General features: G+C 41.9%; 1 protein-coding gene and 2 non-coding genes across 3 annotated transcripts in view; 2 read left to right on the plus strand and 1 right to left on the minus strand.

Annotated features, from left to right (window-relative positions):
• The window catches only part of ric3a (RIC3 acetylcholine receptor chaperone a), an 88,573-nt gene extending 81,628 nt beyond the window's left edge, over nucleotides 1-6,945 (minus strand). The window contains exons 1-2 of the mRNA XM_041196639.1: nucleotides 6,601-6,945; nucleotides 4,573-4,648 (exon numbers count right to left, since the gene is read on the minus strand). The gene's annotated coding sequence lies outside the window, so the exon portion shown is untranslated. The remainder of the gene's footprint in view (nucleotides 1-4,572; nucleotides 4,649-6,600) is intronic.
• A 531-nt stretch (nucleotides 6,946-7,476) lies between these two features.
• LOC121283692 lies at nucleotides 7,477-7,556 on the plus strand. Its single transcript, XR_005944338.1, has one exon. It is a non-coding gene; the product is annotated as a small nucleolar RNA SNORD35 (small nucleolar RNA).
• An 8,767-nt stretch (nucleotides 7,557-16,323) lies between these two features.
• LOC121283693 lies at nucleotides 16,324-16,403 on the plus strand. Its single transcript, XR_005944339.1, has one exon. It is a non-coding gene; the product is annotated as a small nucleolar RNA SNORD35 (small nucleolar RNA).
• Nucleotides 16,404-18,186: the final 1,783 nt, after the last annotated feature.

Raw genomic sequence — 18,186 nt, forward strand, 5'->3', positions numbered from 1 at the left:
TGCAAAGAGTTATGCAAAGAGAAGGACTTGCACTTATATTTGCCTTTCACAACCTTAGGACATTGCAAAGTGCTTTAAATCCAATAATGTACTTTGGAAGTTTGTCATAACTGTAGAAATGTGCCAAAAGACCGAAGAGCAGAGGAATTCTCCAGATGTCCTGATTAATACTTGTCTCTCAATCAGCAACTCTCCATCCTTCTTAATCACCTCTCCCCTCCACTCCCTATCCCCTTTCCTTTCCTCTTTTTACCTTCTGTCCTACTTCTTCCCCTCTTTGTCCTTCTCTCCCTCCTCCCACTCACCCTTTCTCCCAACCTCTTTTTGCACCACTTCCTCTTTTCACCCTTAGCTTCTTTCCCCATCTTTGTTCATCCTTTACTTCTCCTCTTTAGCTTTCTTTCCTGTTCAACTACTCCTGTCATCACTTCTGCTCTCCCCTCCCCACCAAAATCCAATTCTTCCCCACCCTCTAAACCTGCTTGTCCTGAAACACTTGCTCTGGACTCCCTGGAAGTTCCAAAGCTTTCATAGCCGGCTACAGTCCATCATCTGCCTCACCAAGAACACTTTAGGGGTGCTGTGTCTCTCATTGCCAAAACCCACCTTAACCACTCCCCATCTTCTGCCTTCAACTAACTCATCCTCTTCCATCCCTCCCACCTCACTTCAAATCATGATCACTTGCTGCACTCTCAAGCTGTACCTTGACTTCATCACTGATTTCCACCCTCAGCCTGAATACTGAGTAACTTTGTATCCTGGATCTAACTACATCTAAATTCCATTTAGCTCCTCTTGTCCAATTTCACTTACTTTCTGATCTTTCTCGGTCTAACTCATACCTAGATTCACTCTTTGACATCATTTCAGGCAACCCCTCTACCTGAGATTTCAATCATTGATAAGGATCTCTCTTGATATCTTTTACATCTCCTTTTCACAATTTTTCCCTGCTTTTCTACCTCCTACTCCACAGCCCTAACATTATCTCTGGGGGAAAAATCCCCTTCCACCATCTTCCAACTTCCTTTCCTCTCACCTCCATTAGTCACAACAGATGTGCTGTTTTTGACCTGTTCAACGGTTCCCTCATCTTTGCTTTCAATGCCTCTGTTTGTCCCAAATGGCTCATTTTCTTCTACTAGCAAAATTCCAATCTTTGTCCATTAAGTCTGATGGTCTCCAATTCAAGCACATCTGGTATGACTGGGCTAGTCATTCATCACCAGATCTTGCTCAACCATGCACAACCATCTTCACCTCTATCATGTCATGCTTTCATCAGCAAATTTTCCTATTGAGATTATCTTGGAGGGCAAGGATAATTTATGGCTTATTTTCTCCACGATGAATTGCTTTCCACAAACTCATTTTTCTCCCCCTTCAACCCTTACTGCCAACAAGTACAAAGAGCTGACGGATATCTTTGTTTCCAAGAATCAAAGCCTCTACTACCATCCCCTTTCTACTACAAGCTCCTAAACATCTCCAGTCCCCATTTACTCTAGCCCTGGTCCCATCATTCTGTAGTTTTTCTTCAATCTCCCTATATGCCCACTGGAGGCCCTGGGATTTAGATACTTCTTTTTCAGTCCCCTGCCCTGCCATTAATACCACTGACTTAGATTTCCTGGTCCCTATATAGTTGACATCGTCAATAACATTTCTTTCTTGGGCCGCATTGCTCTCCTTTTAAAAATCATCATAATCACACTCTCCATTCGTCTTCTCTAAACACCATCCCATTTCCAACACTTCTTTCTTCTCTTAGATGCAGAAATATGTCATTATGTTCTATTGATACATTTTTAGGATTTTTTGGTTCTTTCTCAAAAGTAATGCCAAAGCCTCTTTGTTTTCAAGAGTATCATCACCAGCTTTGATATCTAGGTAAGCTATTGCTAATGCGCCCATGAGTGCGATCAGAATAATTTGCCCGGACTTATTTTCACGAATACAATTTTTTGCTTCTCAATAGGGTCTGTGTTCAATAAAGACAGAACATCACGTCAAACCACACTCTAGGTTTACACTATTAAGAGAATGTATTTAGCAGAAACACACGAGTAACTATATAAAATTATATATTTACAGTAGATTGCTTCAATCTAACTTGTCAAACTGAACACAATACAAGATACTGATCTAAATGCTAAACTATAAAATTTATAAATTCAGTGTTGCTTTTCATATATTTCTAGTCACTGCTGCAGCTATCGTGAACTGCACTTGTTGAACATTCTCAACTGTGATAGAAACTGCCACAGCTCCTTTAAATAGCTCCAAAAACAATTAGTGATTCCTAAATTTTAAAAACTGTTGACCACATTTGAAAATTACAGTCTATTTTATATATATAATTAATATATCAGCTTGCTAATGTTCTCTCGTATTTTTTATGCAGTTTTCATTGTACTCTCCCCCAACCACCCCACAATTTGATGTTGTCCACAAATTTTGAAATTGTACTCCTAAATCCAGAATCCAAATCTTTCATGTGTTTTGTGAACAGTGATCTGAGCACTGATTCTGTGGGATACTGCTTCCAACCTTTTGCCAGCCTGTTAGAATTCCTTCAGTCCAGTTTCCATCCCGCTGACTGTACTAAAACCTCCTCGGTCAAAGTCATTAATGACATCACCGTGACTGGATCTACAATGCACTATGTGCTTTTGTCTTCTAACATCTCTCCTGAGCACAGTCATAGTCAACTGTGCTATCCTCCACCATTGCCTTGTCTTTGTTTTCCAACACTGTGGGACTGTCTTTGCATGATTCCAATCCTATCTGCCCAGCACATCCAAAACATCTCCAGCAACAGCTTCTTTTGCCATTGATCTCAGAAGTTCCCCAAGGATCTCTCTGCCACCTCTTCTTCACGTACATGCTGCACTTCAGTGGAACAGGAATAGGCCAATTAGTCCCCTCAACCTGTTCTGCCTTTCACAGATCATGGCTGATATGCAACCTAACTCCATATACTCACCTTTGCCCCATATTCCTTAATATGTTAGGATAGCAAAAATCCATGAATCTCTGATTAAAATTTATAATTGATATGGCATCAATTGCCATCTACAGAAGAGTGTTCCAAACTTTTTCCACCTTTGTGTGTAGAAGTGTTTCCTAATTTCACTCCTGGAAGGCTGGTTCTAATTTTGACACTATGCTCCCAGTCCTAGACTTCCCAATCAGTGGAAATAGAGTAGATAAAGAGAAACTGTGTTCTTCTTGATATCTTGAAAACTTCAATCAAATCACCCCTTATCCCTTGCATATAATCTTAGTTTGTATAATCTCCCCTCATAATATAACCCTTGGAACTGGGATATCACCCTAATAAGTCTACACAGCACATCCTCCAAGGCCAATATATCCTTCCGAAAGTATGGAGCCCAAGACTGAACACAGTATTCAATATGTGGTCTAACCTGGCTTTGTATAGCTGAAATATGACTTCTGCCCATTTATACTCTGATCCTCTCAATATAAAAGCTGGTACTCCATTAGTTTTGTAGTTATTTTTTGTACTTTTTTTGCGACATGATCTGTGTACCAGGACCTCGAGTCTCTTTAGACCCCTACTGTTTAGACCATTTAAGTCCAATCCATTTCAGGTCCAATGTGGATGGCCTTACATTTACCCATATTGAAATCTATTTGCCCAAATCACTTAATCTACCAAGATCTCTTTGTAAGTTATGTTTCCATCTACATTGCTTACAATTCCACATCATTGGCAAATTTGGATATGTGGCTTTCTATCCCCTCACCTAAGTCATTAATAAATAAATAGAGTGAATAGTTGAGGCCATAACAAATGTTCTGGAAGAACAGCATGAGTCACATCCTTTCAATTAAAAAGTACCTGCCTATGATCCCTACTTACTGTCTCCTGCTGCTCAGGTCTCCTAGGTTTCCTAACCAAGTCAGTAATTTGTCCTCAATTCCATGGGCTTCAATTTTAGCCAACAGTCCCTTATGAGGAACTTTATCAAATTTTCTGCAAGTCCATACAAAATATCCATGACATGTTCTTGTCCAATACTTAGTCACCTCTTAAAAACAGTCAATCTGGTTTGTCATGCATGACCTATCCTTTACAAATCCATGCTTGTTTTCTCTGATCAGCTGAAAATATTCAAGGTGTTCAGTCACACTACCTTTCATTATTGACTGTAGTAATTTCACAGTGTCTTAAATGATGAGACAGAGCAGCAAAGGAGGAAAGAAAAGGAAGCAAATCCTGTTCTCCTAATCCCACTACCTCATGGGGCATTCTGCCTCATGTGCCCAAGGATCTGACAGTCAAGAATTGGCCTGTTCGGCCACATGGCACAAACTTGCGACTCTGAGTAGACATCATTCTCGAACTGAGGGACAGCTGACAACCATGAGTAATTTCCTGACAAATAATGTTAAGCTAACTGGTCTATAATTCCTTGGTCTCTCCCTCCCCTTTCCTAAAACAGCAGCATGATCTACACAATTTTACAATCTAAAGGGACAGTTCCTGAATCACTAGAACTTCAAGATTATAGCTAGGGAACATGCAATGCTCTCACTTACTTCCTCCAAATCCCTGGATTGGAAGTCATCTAGTTCTGGTGAGTTGTCACTCTTTAGAGCATTATTTTCTTCATTACTGTTACAAGAAAATAAGAAATGGAAGTAGGCCATTTGTCCCATTAAACTTGTGCCGCCATTTAATAAACTCATGGCTGATCTGATTGTGGCCCTTACTCCAATTTCCTCCCTGACTCCAATAACCTCAGACTCCCTTATCAATCAAAAAAAAACATCTAGCTCAGCCACTCTGTTCTGGCAGAGTCTGCTGCATTTTCGACAGAGGAAGACAGTGGACTGAAAATTTAGTTCAATACAGTTGTCAGTATTAACATCTGCCATCTTCATATCTCACTTGTAATGGAGGTATGGATGTTCAGGAGGTCAACCATACAGAAGGTAATTAGATATACAGTTGTCCATCTAATGAACGTGACTGAGCCAGCGCAGATGTCATTAGCTTAGCAATGAGTGTACACAGATGGAATTAACATGCTTCAGGACTTGCGAGTTGGTGACCTTGTCCTGCCAAGATACCAAGGATATGGCAGAGACAGTGAAGGGGGAAACTGTTCAGCCATTTCTCCTGCTTAGCATATGTTGTCCAGGTCCTGCTGGAATACCAGTTTCCCGTGCTTGTTTAGTTCAGGTGGTATGACATCATGACCTGGAGCTTTGCCCATGGCAAGCAAGTCAATAGCTTTGCTAAACTCCTCCACTGCGAGTTCGATATCCAGCCCTGCCATGACAGGCGGGCTTTCTATGGTGTCTCGAGCTTTCTTGGTGAGTGTTCTCCCTACAGTGCAACTCAAGGTAGTGTTCCACCCATCTCTCCAACTGTTTATTGCAGTCAATGACGACTTCTTCTGCCTTAGTTTTCAACAGTCATTTTCTTTGTGGATAGATCTGTTGCCTTTTTGATCACTTTATACACACCCCTAGGATTCCCTGTGTTGAAGGACAACTGGATATTCTGGCAAAGTTGTAACCAGTAGTCATTCGCACACCACTGGCATAAACTCTAGCTCATTCAAAACACAACTGGCTGTATGTATCCTGTCCTGCATCACCCCACTCTTCTAACATTCTTCACACTGTACCAGATTCCTGTCATTCTCAAAAAGTCTTCCATAGCTTCACCCTATTCTACTTCTGCAACCTCCTTTAGCATTATTTCTCTTCAGCTATTTGGCAATACCCTCTGTTCCCTAAACTCCTCCCTTTATGTGTTTAATGTACCCTCACTAACTCATTCACTTTTAATTTTTCTCTCTAAAGAATTTTAGGATGTATTTCTACATTAAAGCTGCTATTTAAATACAAGTTATGGTTCCACTGACGGCAGCCCATCTGCAGCTATCACCAGATGATAATTGACAACAACGTTGAAAATACTGCCATGAATCAGCTTTGCAGCCTAACAGTGTAATACACCAGGCTTTTAATGTGAACATTCATCCAGCATCTGAGCTGCTTCCTATCAAAATACCGAAAACTTGTCAACATTTTAAGAGGGCATGTACCTTTTGCTTCCCTTTTTTGACTTACCCAGTTCAATAAGAGAACTGTCCACACGAGCGCTAACCAGTAGCTCAAAACCCAACATAATTTGCTGGGTTATGTGAACAACCATGGGAGCCGAATTACAAAGCTAATTCTGATTTAACTGAAGAAGTTTTCAAAATTCTAAAATGATTAAGTAACCCAACAAGGCAAACTTCAACTGAGGGGGAGTGAGACACAAAATTGTCGAAGCACAGATTCTAGACCACATGGGGAAAACAGGGAGGATAAGAAACCAGGATGAAAACGCAAACAAAACATGATGGTTGCAGAAATAAACTTTATTGGAAAAGCACAACTCTGGAGATGATGATGGCAACAAATGAATGGTATTTGTGAAATGTGGGCCGGAATAAACAAGAGGGAAGAGAGGAGGAAGGGCGAGGTAAGGGTGGGAGATCAGGCTCCTGTTTGTGTGAGGGGTCGGTCTCTCTCTTTCACCCCTCCCCAATCCCCCTTGATCCTTACCCTCCGGCGGCTGCTTGTCCTTTGTCATTCGGGAAACGAAGACTTTGGGGAAAAGGACGGAGCAACAGAGCACGATGCAGGAGACCATAGCCACCGTCTGTGCGCCGGACGCCATGGCACGGGCCCCGAGTTTCCGCTGAAGGCGAACCCCGGGCTGGAAGCCGTCAGCAACCAGAGGATGCGTAGGGTCACGTGCCGGTAGCTTCCGGTAGCCCCGGAAATAAATATTGCCCCGGAAACGGGAACCGGTCTCTTTCTCGCTCGCTCTCTCCGTGTGTGGAAGGTGCTGGAAGGAGTGGCTTGGACAGGCAAGGTAACGGCGGCCCTGATAAACTTGGAGCGTTTCCCTGCGGCTGTACGGGCTCCACTTTGCTGCAATTTAATGCCGTGCTTCACATGACTTGGTGGTTTCGGCCACTTAATTTTCACTTTTCCTTTTTGATAAAATGTGCAGATTCCTGGTGGAGGTTTTCAAGACATGGCGCTGCCGAGGAACCGGAGACTTCGCCACGTGGCTGCTGAGCCAGGCACTTGACTGACTGGAAAGTGAGATTTGTGAGTGTGGTCTTTCATTTGGGTTTCCTGATGTGGTTCAGTCTCCCACTTCACGCCTTTAATGTGTTTCCAAGTCATGGTTAATTTTTTTTTTCTATCGCTGTGAGCACACGAGGGCCAATGTAAGTGCTTTCTCCTGTTGTGTGATGACCTAAAATCGCAAATGTTTTAATTTCCACAAGGGTAGTCAAGTGCAAAAATTCATGTTTAGTTCCACACCGAACGCAAGTTTTGTGCTCGTGTTTAAAACTTTATAGTCATCTTAAAATAAGCACCAGCAATTAAACTGTACCAGCTTTTTGTAATTAATGATCACTGAGCACGAAATGATGTTTTATCTCACGATGGTCTTCATAGCCTTTTGTGATGAGACTGCCTTAAGGCATTGCTGATTGCTGCTCAGGATTTCATCAAACTAGCTGCTAATCTATTTTGTAAAATTGATTATTTGACGGTGGCTGTTGGAAGATATAAAGTGCAATTTAGTTCATTAAATATCACGACCACCTTTTGAGTCTTACTGCTGTCTCCTGGTTTGAAAAGCAGTTAAACAGTAATTTTAATGGCCCATTTGCATTGATGCTGTTGAGACTGACTATAAAGTTTTCACAGAATCACGGAAATTATACGACATGGGGAGGCCATTCGGCCCATCGTGTCTGCACTCCAAATGAGCATGATGATCTAGTGTCAGTGCCTTGCCTTTTCCCTGTACTCCTGCACATTGTTCAAATAATCAGCTAATGCCTCGATTGAACCTGCCTCCACCACATTTCTAGGCAGTGCATTCCAGACCCGAACAATTTGTGTGAAAAAAATTTTGAAAGCTTATAATGAATACTAAAATAATTTGGCATATGGTTTAAATCTGAATTTGTTCTGAACAATCTATTTACTCTCACCAGATTGCAACTTTCAATTTTCATCTAGTCATCAATCCTGGGAATGTAATGGAAATAAGCCAGGCAATCCAGGTATGTCTTTCGAAGTGTTAAGTAAACCATGCTTTGGAGTGCACTGTGAATAGTAGAAGGAGGTGATGGTGTATTGGCATTGTTGCTGGGCTCGTAATCCGGTGACCCAGGGTAATACTTGGGGGACCTGGGTTTGAATAATGCCATGGCAGATGGTGGGGTTTAAATTCAATAAAAATCTGGAATTAAAAGTCTACTAACCATGAAATCATTGATTGGTGTAAAAACACATCTGGCTCACTGATGCTTTAGGATTGGATATCTGCCATCCTCGTCTGGTCTGGCCTACCTGTGACTCTAGAACTACAGCAATGTGGCTGATTCTTATACATATAGTCAGCTGTACAGCACAGAAACAGGCCCTTCAGCCCATCATGTCTGTGCCAGCCACATGCACCTTTCTGTTCTAATCCCATTTTCCAGCACTTGGCCCTTAGCCCTGTATGCTATGACATTTCAAGTGCTCATCTAAATACTTAAAATGTTGAGGGTTCCTGCCTCTACCACCCCCTCAGACAGTGTGTTCCAGATTCCAACCACTTAAATGCCCACTGAAATGGCCTAACAAGCCACTCGAGTTGTCAGACGTCTGCAGTCTCAATGAAGGAATGAAACTGGATGGACCAACCAGCATTGCCCTAGGCACCGGAAACAATAACAGCCTGACTTGGTCGTCCTCACGGAATGATGTCATACAGATAATGTCCCAGACACTGCCACCTCTGCTGGGTCTGTCCCACTGGTGGGACAGACCCAGCAGAGGTAGTGGCACAGTGGTATACAGTCCAGGAGGGAGTTGCCCTGGGAGCCCTCAACATTGACTCAGGAGCCCATGAAGTCTCATGGCATCAGATCAAACATGGGCAAGGAGACTTCCTGCTGATTACCACATACTGCCCTCCCTCGGCTGTTGAATCAGTCAGTGCTCCTCTGTATTGAGCACCACTTGAAGGAAGCACTTGGTGGCAAGGCCGCAGAGTGTACTCTGGGTGGTGGACTTCAATGTCCATCATAGAGTGGCTCAGTAGCACCATTACTGACCTAGCTGCTAGAATGGGTCTGTGGCAGGTGGTGAGGGAACCAACCAGAGGGAAAAAATATTTGACCTCATCCTCCTCCAATCTGCCTGCCACAGATACATCTGTCCATGACAGTATCAGTAGGAATGACCACCACACAGTCAATGTGGAGGTGAAGTTCACATTGAGGATACCCTCCATTGTGCTGTGTGACACTACCACCATGCTGAATGGGATGGATTTCAAACACATCTAGCAACTCAAGACTGGACATCCATGAGATGCTATGGGCCATCAGCAGCAGAATTGTATTCGAATGCAATCTGTAACCTCATTGCCTGGCATATCCCTGAATCTGCCATTATCATCAAGCCACAGGATCAGCCCCTAGTTCAATGAAGAGTACAGGAAGGCATGCCAGGAGCAGCACCAGGCATACTTAAAAACTGAAGTGTCAACCTGGTGAAGCTACAACACAGGACTACTTGTGTGCCAAACAGCATTAGGAGCCACTGATAGACAGAGCTAAGCAATCCCACAATCAATGGAACAGATCTAAGCCCTGCAGTACCTCCACATCCAGTCATGGATCGTAGTGGACAATTAAACAATTCACTGGAGGAGGAGGCTCCACAAATATCCCCATCCTTTGTGATGGGGGAGCCCAGCATATCAGTGTAAAAGTTAATGTTGAAGCGTTTGCTCCAATCTTTAGCCAGAAGTGCCAAGTGGATGATCCATCTCAGCTTCTTCTGGAGTTCTCCAGCAAAAGTACTGAAGACTTGTGCTTCAGAACTTGCTGCACCCTTAGCCAAGCTGTTCCAGTACAGCTACAACACTGGCATCTACTGGCTATGTGGAAAATTGCCCAGGTATGTCCTGTACGCACGCAACAGGACAAATCCAACCTGGCCAATTACTACCCCATCAGTCTATTGGTCATCAGTAAAGTAATGGATGGGGCCATCAACAATGCTATCAAGTGACACTTGCTTAGCAATAACCTGCTCACTGATGCCCAGTTTGGGTTCTGCCAGTGTCTCTTGGCTCCTTACCTCATTACAGCTTTGGTTCAAACATGGACAAAAGAGCTGAACTCCTGAGGTGAGAGTGACTGCCCTTGAAATCAAGGCTGCATTTGACTGTGGCATCAAGAAGCCCTAGCAAAACTGGAGTCAATGGGAATTGGGGAAAACTCTCCGCTGGTTGGAGTCATACTTAGTACAAAGAAAGTTGGTTGTGGTTGTTGGAGGTCAGTCAGCTCCAGGACATCACTGCAGGAGTTCCTCAGAATACTGTGTTTGGCCCAACTATCTTAAGATACTGAAGCAATCCATGTCTAAATGCAGCAAGATGTGGACAATATTCAGGCTTAGGCTGTCAAGTGGTAAGTAACATTTGTGCCACACAAGTGCCAGACAATGACCATCTCCAATAAGAGAATCTAACCATCACCCCTTGACATTCAGTGGCATTACCATCACTGATCCCCCGCTATCAACATCCTGGGGTTACCATTGATCAGAAACTGAACTGGACTGGCCATATAAATACTGTGGCTATAAGAGCGGATCAGAGGCTAGGAATCGTGCAATGAGTAACATCACCTGACACCCCAAAGCCCATCCAGCAAGGCACAAGTCAGGAGTGTGATGGAATAGTCCTCAATTGCCTGGATGAATGCAGCTCCCACAACACTCAAGAAGCTTGACACCATCTAGAACAAAGCAGCCCACTTGATTGGCATCACATCTACAAACATTCACTCCCTCCACCATTTGATACACAGTAGCAGCCGTGTATTCCATCTCCAAGATGCACTGCAGGAATTCAATAGGGCTCGTTCGACAGCACCTTCCAAACCCACTGCCATTTAGAAACACGAGGGCAGCAGATAGGAACACCACCACCTGGAAGTTCCCTTCCAAGTCACTCGCCAGCCTGACTTGGAAATGTATCACTGTTCCTTCGCTGTTGCTTAGTCAAAATCCTGGAATTTCCTCCCTAACAGCACTGTGGGTGTACCTACACCACATGGACTGCAGCGGTTCAAGAAGACAGCTCACCACCACCACCACCACCTCCAGGGCAATGAGGGGTGGGCATTAAATGCTGGCCCAGCCAGTGAAGCCCAATGCATGAATGAATAAAAAAAACAAGCTCAGCGCTCCCTGCTGGAAGAGAGGTGTTAGGCTTCGGCAAAGGTGTGAAAACCAGTTACTAGAATGTTAATAGAACAAGAGGCGGCTCATCAGCCTGAATTGTTAATTTTCTCCTTATGCTGCCAGACCTGAGCGTTTTCTGCTTTTATTAAAACATTTTTTTCCACCCAGACTGAATAGAATGTGCGCAAAAGCAAATATAGCAAATGCTGGAAATAGTGAACAGGCCTGGCAGCAACTGTGGAGGGAAAATGTTAATGTATCTGATTCGTGACATTTCATCAGACTTGGAAAAGGTTGATGTGTAGAGATTTAATTTAAGCAAGTACAGAGGCAGGGAATAGTGGTGAAGAAACAAAGCAAGGCCTCCATAGGTTAGGAGGCTGGAGAGTTAAGTGACAAAAGAGTGATGGTGCAGACAAAATGAGATGGTAATGGGACAAGTAAAGGAAAAAAAATGCATCTAGATATATAACTGGGAGGAAAAACAGAATTATGTCAACAGCTGTTGTCCAAAAGCAGCAAAAAAAGTGGGGAGGTTGTCAGGAAGGTTGAAAGTGCCGAATTGATAAGAGAAGGTGCTATTCCTGAAGTTTGTGTTGAGCTTCATTGGGACAGTATAGATGGTCGCAGTTGAGTGGAGTGGGACAAATTTAAAATGACAAGTGACCGGAAACTCAGGATGCTGAATGGAGGTGTTCCGTAAAGTGGTCAGCCAATCTGAAGTTGGCTTCCCGAATGTCAAGGAGACCACATCGTGAGCCGCAAATACAGGATGTTAAACTGTCAGAAGTACAAATAAATAAATCACTTTTTTCACATGGAAAGTGCTTGGGGCCCTGGGTGATGAGTTAAAAGGGAAGGTGTTACATCTCCTACACTTTAATAAAATGGGAGCAAATGATTGAAACTAATTAAAATATGCCCATCATTGCCTCAAAAGAATTTAGGTGCATATAGTATGGATGCGTTTAAGGAGGCTAGGTAGACATGAAGCAGGAAGGAATATAAGGGACAATGTTGATAGATGAGGTGTGAAAGGAGGCTTCTGTGGAGCATAATGTTAGACTGAAGTTTCTGTGCTGTGAATGTGAAGCAATATTCACTACTCTCTGCATGATCAAAATAGCCTTATTCTATAGTGTAAATCTTATCGATTAGTTTCTCACAATTTGTTTTTGTTGGGATTTGGCTGCTGAATCTTTTTTTTAATCCTCCTTATGCTAGTATCTGAAAGTTAAATTATCCAGAAAGTTAAATATATTCATGCTTAGAATCAGCTCTAAACAGTTGTTGAGAAATATTGTTTGGCATGTTTTTAACAACAATTGTTTAGGCCTTTTTGTTGGATCATATCATTTCCCCCACCCCCCAAGCCTTAAATCCTAGTATGTTAGTGATGTTTGGGAGACTGGCAGCTTTTGATATTGCAGAGTAAGTTCTTCAGCTATTTCTACTCATTATAAAACGATTGATTCGTGGTTGAACTTTGGGTAGTTGGTGTTTCAGCAGAGTAGCCTAAAGTCCCAGGAGTTTCTTTGTTCTGTTAATAATTGCAATTCCTTTCTGCAATTTTGCTGCTATTTCAAGGGAATCCAAAATTGTATACATTGGTTAAAAAGTGGAGGATTTAGGCTTGTCATTTTAGTGGCTTGTTCCAGACAGCTTCTAAATGATAAAAACAAAAAACTGGATGCTGGAAATCCAAAACAAAAACAGAATTACCTGGAAAAACTCAGCAGGTCTGGCAGCATCGGCGGCGAAGAAAAGAGTTGACGTTTCGAGTCCTCATGACCATTCAACAGAACTGAAGGGCCTTCAACTTATGTTAAAGGGTTATGGAGGACTCAAAGTCAACTCTTCTCCGCCGATGTTGCCAGACCTGCTGAATTTTTCCAGGTAACTCAGCTTCTAAATGACCTGTTCAAGTTTGTCTATCCAATGCGTTGTGATCTTTGTGGTAACGAGGTATGGAGTTGGGTGTTTCAGTACAATTTGTTTAAGCATTTGCTGGTCAATTCGCTGCTTATTTGGCATATTGGTCACCTATAGGCTGCTAGCAATTGGTTTTGGGTTTTGTGTCAGTTGGTTGTGACTGCACAAATGACCTGCAATGGCTTCTCATTCTATCCTTGACTCTGCCTGTATTTCTCAGCTACTTCTGAAAACATTGTGTCAGGCTCCACATGTATGCTAAATACACCTGGCTCTACCTCATCATCTCTGATTTGCAACCAACATCTAGTACTGGGTGAGCAAAAATTCTCCCCGTCTAAATATTGGGAAATCTGAAGTCAATTGTCCCTGGTCTGTGCCACAAGCTAGCCACTGACTATCTTCTATCTGGCACCTAATTGGCTGAACCATCACAATGTTTTCAACCTTGGTGTGTTCTGCTTGACCCTGAGATTATATGACTGCTGTAGCCTTTGCTAATCTGCTGAAATCCTCTTCCATGTCTCTTAACTCAATGATTCCAATGCATACCTAGCTGACCTCCCATCTTCTGCCCTACATAACTTGAGTTCATCCAAAATTCTGCCTGCATCCTAACTCATACCAGGTCTGTTCGCACCCAAACCTCCTGTGCTCACTCACCTGTTCTGAGTCTGGCCACATCTGTTTTATAATTACCTGGAAAAACTCAGCAGGTCTGGCAGCATCGGCGGAGAAGAAAGGAGTTGACGTTTCGAGTCCTCATGACCCTTCAACAGAACTTCATCAGTTCTGTTGAAGGGTCATGAGGACTCGAAACGTCAACTCTTTTCTTCTCCGCCGATGCTGCCAGACCTGCTGAGTTTTTCCAAGTAATTCTGTTTTTGTTTTGGATTTCCAGCATCCGCAGTTTTTTGTTTTTATCTCTGTTTTATAATTGTCATTCTTGTTTTCAAAGCTCTTCATGGCCTCCTTCCCCTCACTATTTCTGTCCCTTCATCCAACACTCCCAGATCTCTCCTGGTTCTGGCCTCTTGCAGATTCCTGATTTTAATCCTGCTGCCATTGATGGCTGTGTCTCCAGTTGCCTAGGATCTGAGCTCTAGAATTCCTTACTGATATCTTTGCTGCTTTTCTCCTTTTAAACACACTCTTTCGAGTAGATATTTAGCCAGATGATCAAAAACTTGTGACTGTCATATTTTGTTTGATAATGCTCCTGTCAAGCACCTTAAGATGTTTCATGATATTAGAAATGCTATAAATGTAAGCTATTGACAGCTGTTCATTTGGAGGAAGGCTGAATATTTAGTTCTGGACCCAAGAATGTGGATTTATAACTTGTTCAGATTTGTTTATTCATTTCTCGCATAAGCTGTTGTAGGGTGATTGGTAAACAAAAAAACTTTTAAATCTGGAAAACTTGATTCAAATCAACCAATGATGTGCTACTTATCGAAGCAAATATTGTTTAAGATCAGGGTGCTAGTTACATTTCAGCAGGCCCCTTTGAATGGCAAATTGAGTCATTGTATCCTTTGAGAAGAATGTTAGTCTGACTAGTAATTACTTCTGTATTGTAGCTTCTAACTTTCAAGTTGTCTTCTAGTCTTCAGTGGTTGCTGTGCAGACACCAGCATTGATTAAGTGACTGAAGTAATTAAGTCCAGAAATTTATGTGGAGGTTAACAATAATAACAAACTGAAATCACATTTACAATTCAAAATATTTGAGATTTTTTTGCATTTGTTTAAGACTAATAATTGATGTCTGAAAGTACCTGTCATGATGAGCTGCAGTGGGCAAGCATATGAGTGCTTGCCAGGATTCAATTTGTAGTGATAGTTAATTTCATGTAATAACATCTGTGCTAGTGTGAATTGTTTCTGCAGAATTAGATCATATTCAAAGGCATTTGTAACCATTGATGGTTGCTGCTGCATTGGAACTGGTTTGTAACTCATAGAAGCTCGCCCAGGGTTGCTGGTGCAGATTTTTAAACGGTGTGGCCTCCTAAAGCAAATACACACCCAAGGTGAAAGAAAATGAGAGGAAATCCTCAGCCAGCAGCTTTCCAAAACTCAATTGTTTGCAGTATCCTATCCTGTTGCAGCAGTGCCTTCTGGGTGCAGATCTGCATTCACAGTCAGCTACATACCCACCAGAACCCTACCAAGTGCCCCAGCTGATGAAAATGTCATTCTTTTGAGGCAAAGATGACAATGGGGATCAAGGGTACTGATTTTTTAAAATCTACTTTTAAAATGCAATAATCAAGCTGCGAATATGTTTACAGATGGGTGCTCTCTCAACTGCAATTGTATGCTGTGACTTGGAGAGTGGAGAAAGTTGCTGGGCCTTTTTAGAAAGAATTAAGACCATGTGTGTTTCTTTTAAATTATAGAAAGCTGTGTTCACTCCTAAAGATTTTTTCAAAGTTAAGGTATATTTGTCCTCATTTCAGTTAAGACATCTTCAGTGGTCTACAAGTGTTTCCTTTTCTACCATTGAACCTTCAAAAAGACTGTGGTGTTCGTTCACCAGGTAGGCATGAGTGCAGTTATCCATATTCTATAGTTGTATTGTTAAGTTGGCAGCATGACTTCAGACACTGGTAACAAGTTGGTCATTCTGGAATTACTGGTGCCACCAAATGTAGATTTGGCTTGGCTATGATGTCTGAGCGGTAGCTTGTCTGGACTACTGTCTGAAGAATGAGCACTAAAAGACAAACCATTCATTTGTGGAATTCCAGGCTGCTAGTGTAGTGGGGGCGTGGGGAAGCAAAAATTGGATCTGGACAGTGACACAAGGATTCCAATTCTGTTCTTCATAGTAACATAGGTTAACTTAAGGCTTTATAAAATGTTAATATTTCCCACTGAAGTTGCTTTTAGCCACTGTACTATAAATGAAATGTCCTGCCCATGCAGGAGGTTATTCTTAGGCTGTGGAATGTACTTCCCCAGTAGGTGTAGATAGAACTGTTTGTATCTATGCTGGCTGCAGTTGTCTGCATATAAGTACATTAATTACATACTCAGTTACATTCTCAACACAGCTCATCTGATCCAGAGTTAAAATGATGTTTATACTCACGATGGTCTTCATAATGACTGTGATGAAATTGCTTTTTAGCAAAGACTGATTACTCTGGGATAGATGGAGCTAATTACAAGTTACAGTGCATGTAATGCATCGCATAAAATGTGCCTGACCTGTCCTTTTTTTATCTAATTTTAATTATTGCATTTGGTCACAATGGTCTTAGTATTTGTCAGAGAACACCTCAATAGTTTTAATAGCTCAGATTCAAATCAAATGGCGTTAGAACAAGTAGACTCAAACTTGTGTAGTTTCATTTGATCGAGCAGTCAATGAGATGTTTTGCAGAAGCATTGTGCCCAAAGTTCTTGTCTATTTCTCTTTGGACAGTCATATAACAAGATCAGCTTTATCAACTACCTTGTTTGGCTGCAATGTGATAGAATTTTCACCTTTCACTATTTCCTGGGTTCTTGCTTACAAGGGACTCTTGCTGATGCAAAAAAAACCCCTTTGTTGTGTGCTTTTTTACAAGGGTCTTAAATGTTGTGACAAAATACTTAATTTGAGCCGATGTCATCTAAGTTAATGCACCCATTCAACATTTTCTGTTCCAGAGACAACTATATGGAGTGAATTGAGCTTTGAAGAGATGCCTTTGACAAAGGGACCTCAATGAAGGGGTCAGAATTAATTTCCAAAGGCTGGGATGCCATTTATGACTTATAAATGTGCTACAAGCACCTAATTTGCACACCTTTGTTAAATTCTCATTTAAAGTAATGTAGAATGTATTCAAATAAAGCTCTTGTTATTTAAGATGTTATTGATGTTTTCTTTATAGTTATTTATTGTGCTATATTTACTTCTAACTTTAATCAATTCCTGATGACTATATTGGATTTAGTCAATAGATCAGTTAGAAATTCTTATGATAAAATGGCATTTGAAACATAGAACAGGTCTAAGCCCTTGAGCCTGCTCTGCCATTCAATGAGATCATGGCTGATCTGTGATCTAACTCCATATGCCTGTCAATGCCTCGTATCTCTACCTTTTCTTGTCCTAGGCCCAGCTATCTGCTTCATCAAAGACTTTCCCTCCATCATAAGTTTAGAAGTGGGGTTATTTGTTGTTGCAGTGTTCAGTTACATTCTCAACTCCTCAACTAATGTGTGTACATGGTAAGCATCTTTTGTGCCACAAATGCCAGGTAATCACTGCCAACAAGACTCTAGCCACCTTCCCTTAGTATTCAATGTGTTGAAATCACTGAAGCCCCCATTAACCTCTTGGGAGTTACCAATGACCACATAAATACTGTGGTTATGAAAGCAATCAGGCTGGACATTGACTCCCCAAAGCTTTTTTGCCATCCGCAAGGCACAAATCAGGAGTGCGACTGAATACTTGAATACTCTCCACTTGATTGGAACTCCATCCACTGCCTTAAACATTTATTTTCTGGTGCACCTTTTGCACGATGCACTGCAGCCACTTACCCAATAACAACTAGACTCTGGGGCAGAGTAGCTCTGATAACACTTGACAACTGTCGCAAAACTTCTACTCTCTTCAATAATAGTCCTTTAGGTATATAAGCCAGTATTCCATTAGCCTTTAATTATTTGCTGTATCTGACTCTCATGATACACGAACCTGGACCTTGAGACTCTTTGGACTTGCACTTTTGCTATTTGGAACTTTTTCACATTTGTCCACATAGAAACCCATTTGCCACAATTTTGTCCATTTACTTAATGTACTAATACATTGCATGGACATGGACAAACTTGGATATGAGGCACTCTCCCATATTCTGGTAAGAATACTGTGAATAGATGACACCACAGATGCTTGTGGGACACCAGTAGAGACATCCTACCAAGTAATTG

The sequence above is a fragment of the Carcharodon carcharias genome, chromosome 10, assembly GCF_017639515.1.
Source record: "Carcharodon carcharias isolate sCarCar2 chromosome 10, sCarCar2.pri, whole genome shotgun sequence".
NCBI classification, from domain to species: Eukaryota; Metazoa; Chordata; class Chondrichthyes; order Lamniformes; family Lamnidae; genus Carcharodon; species Carcharodon carcharias.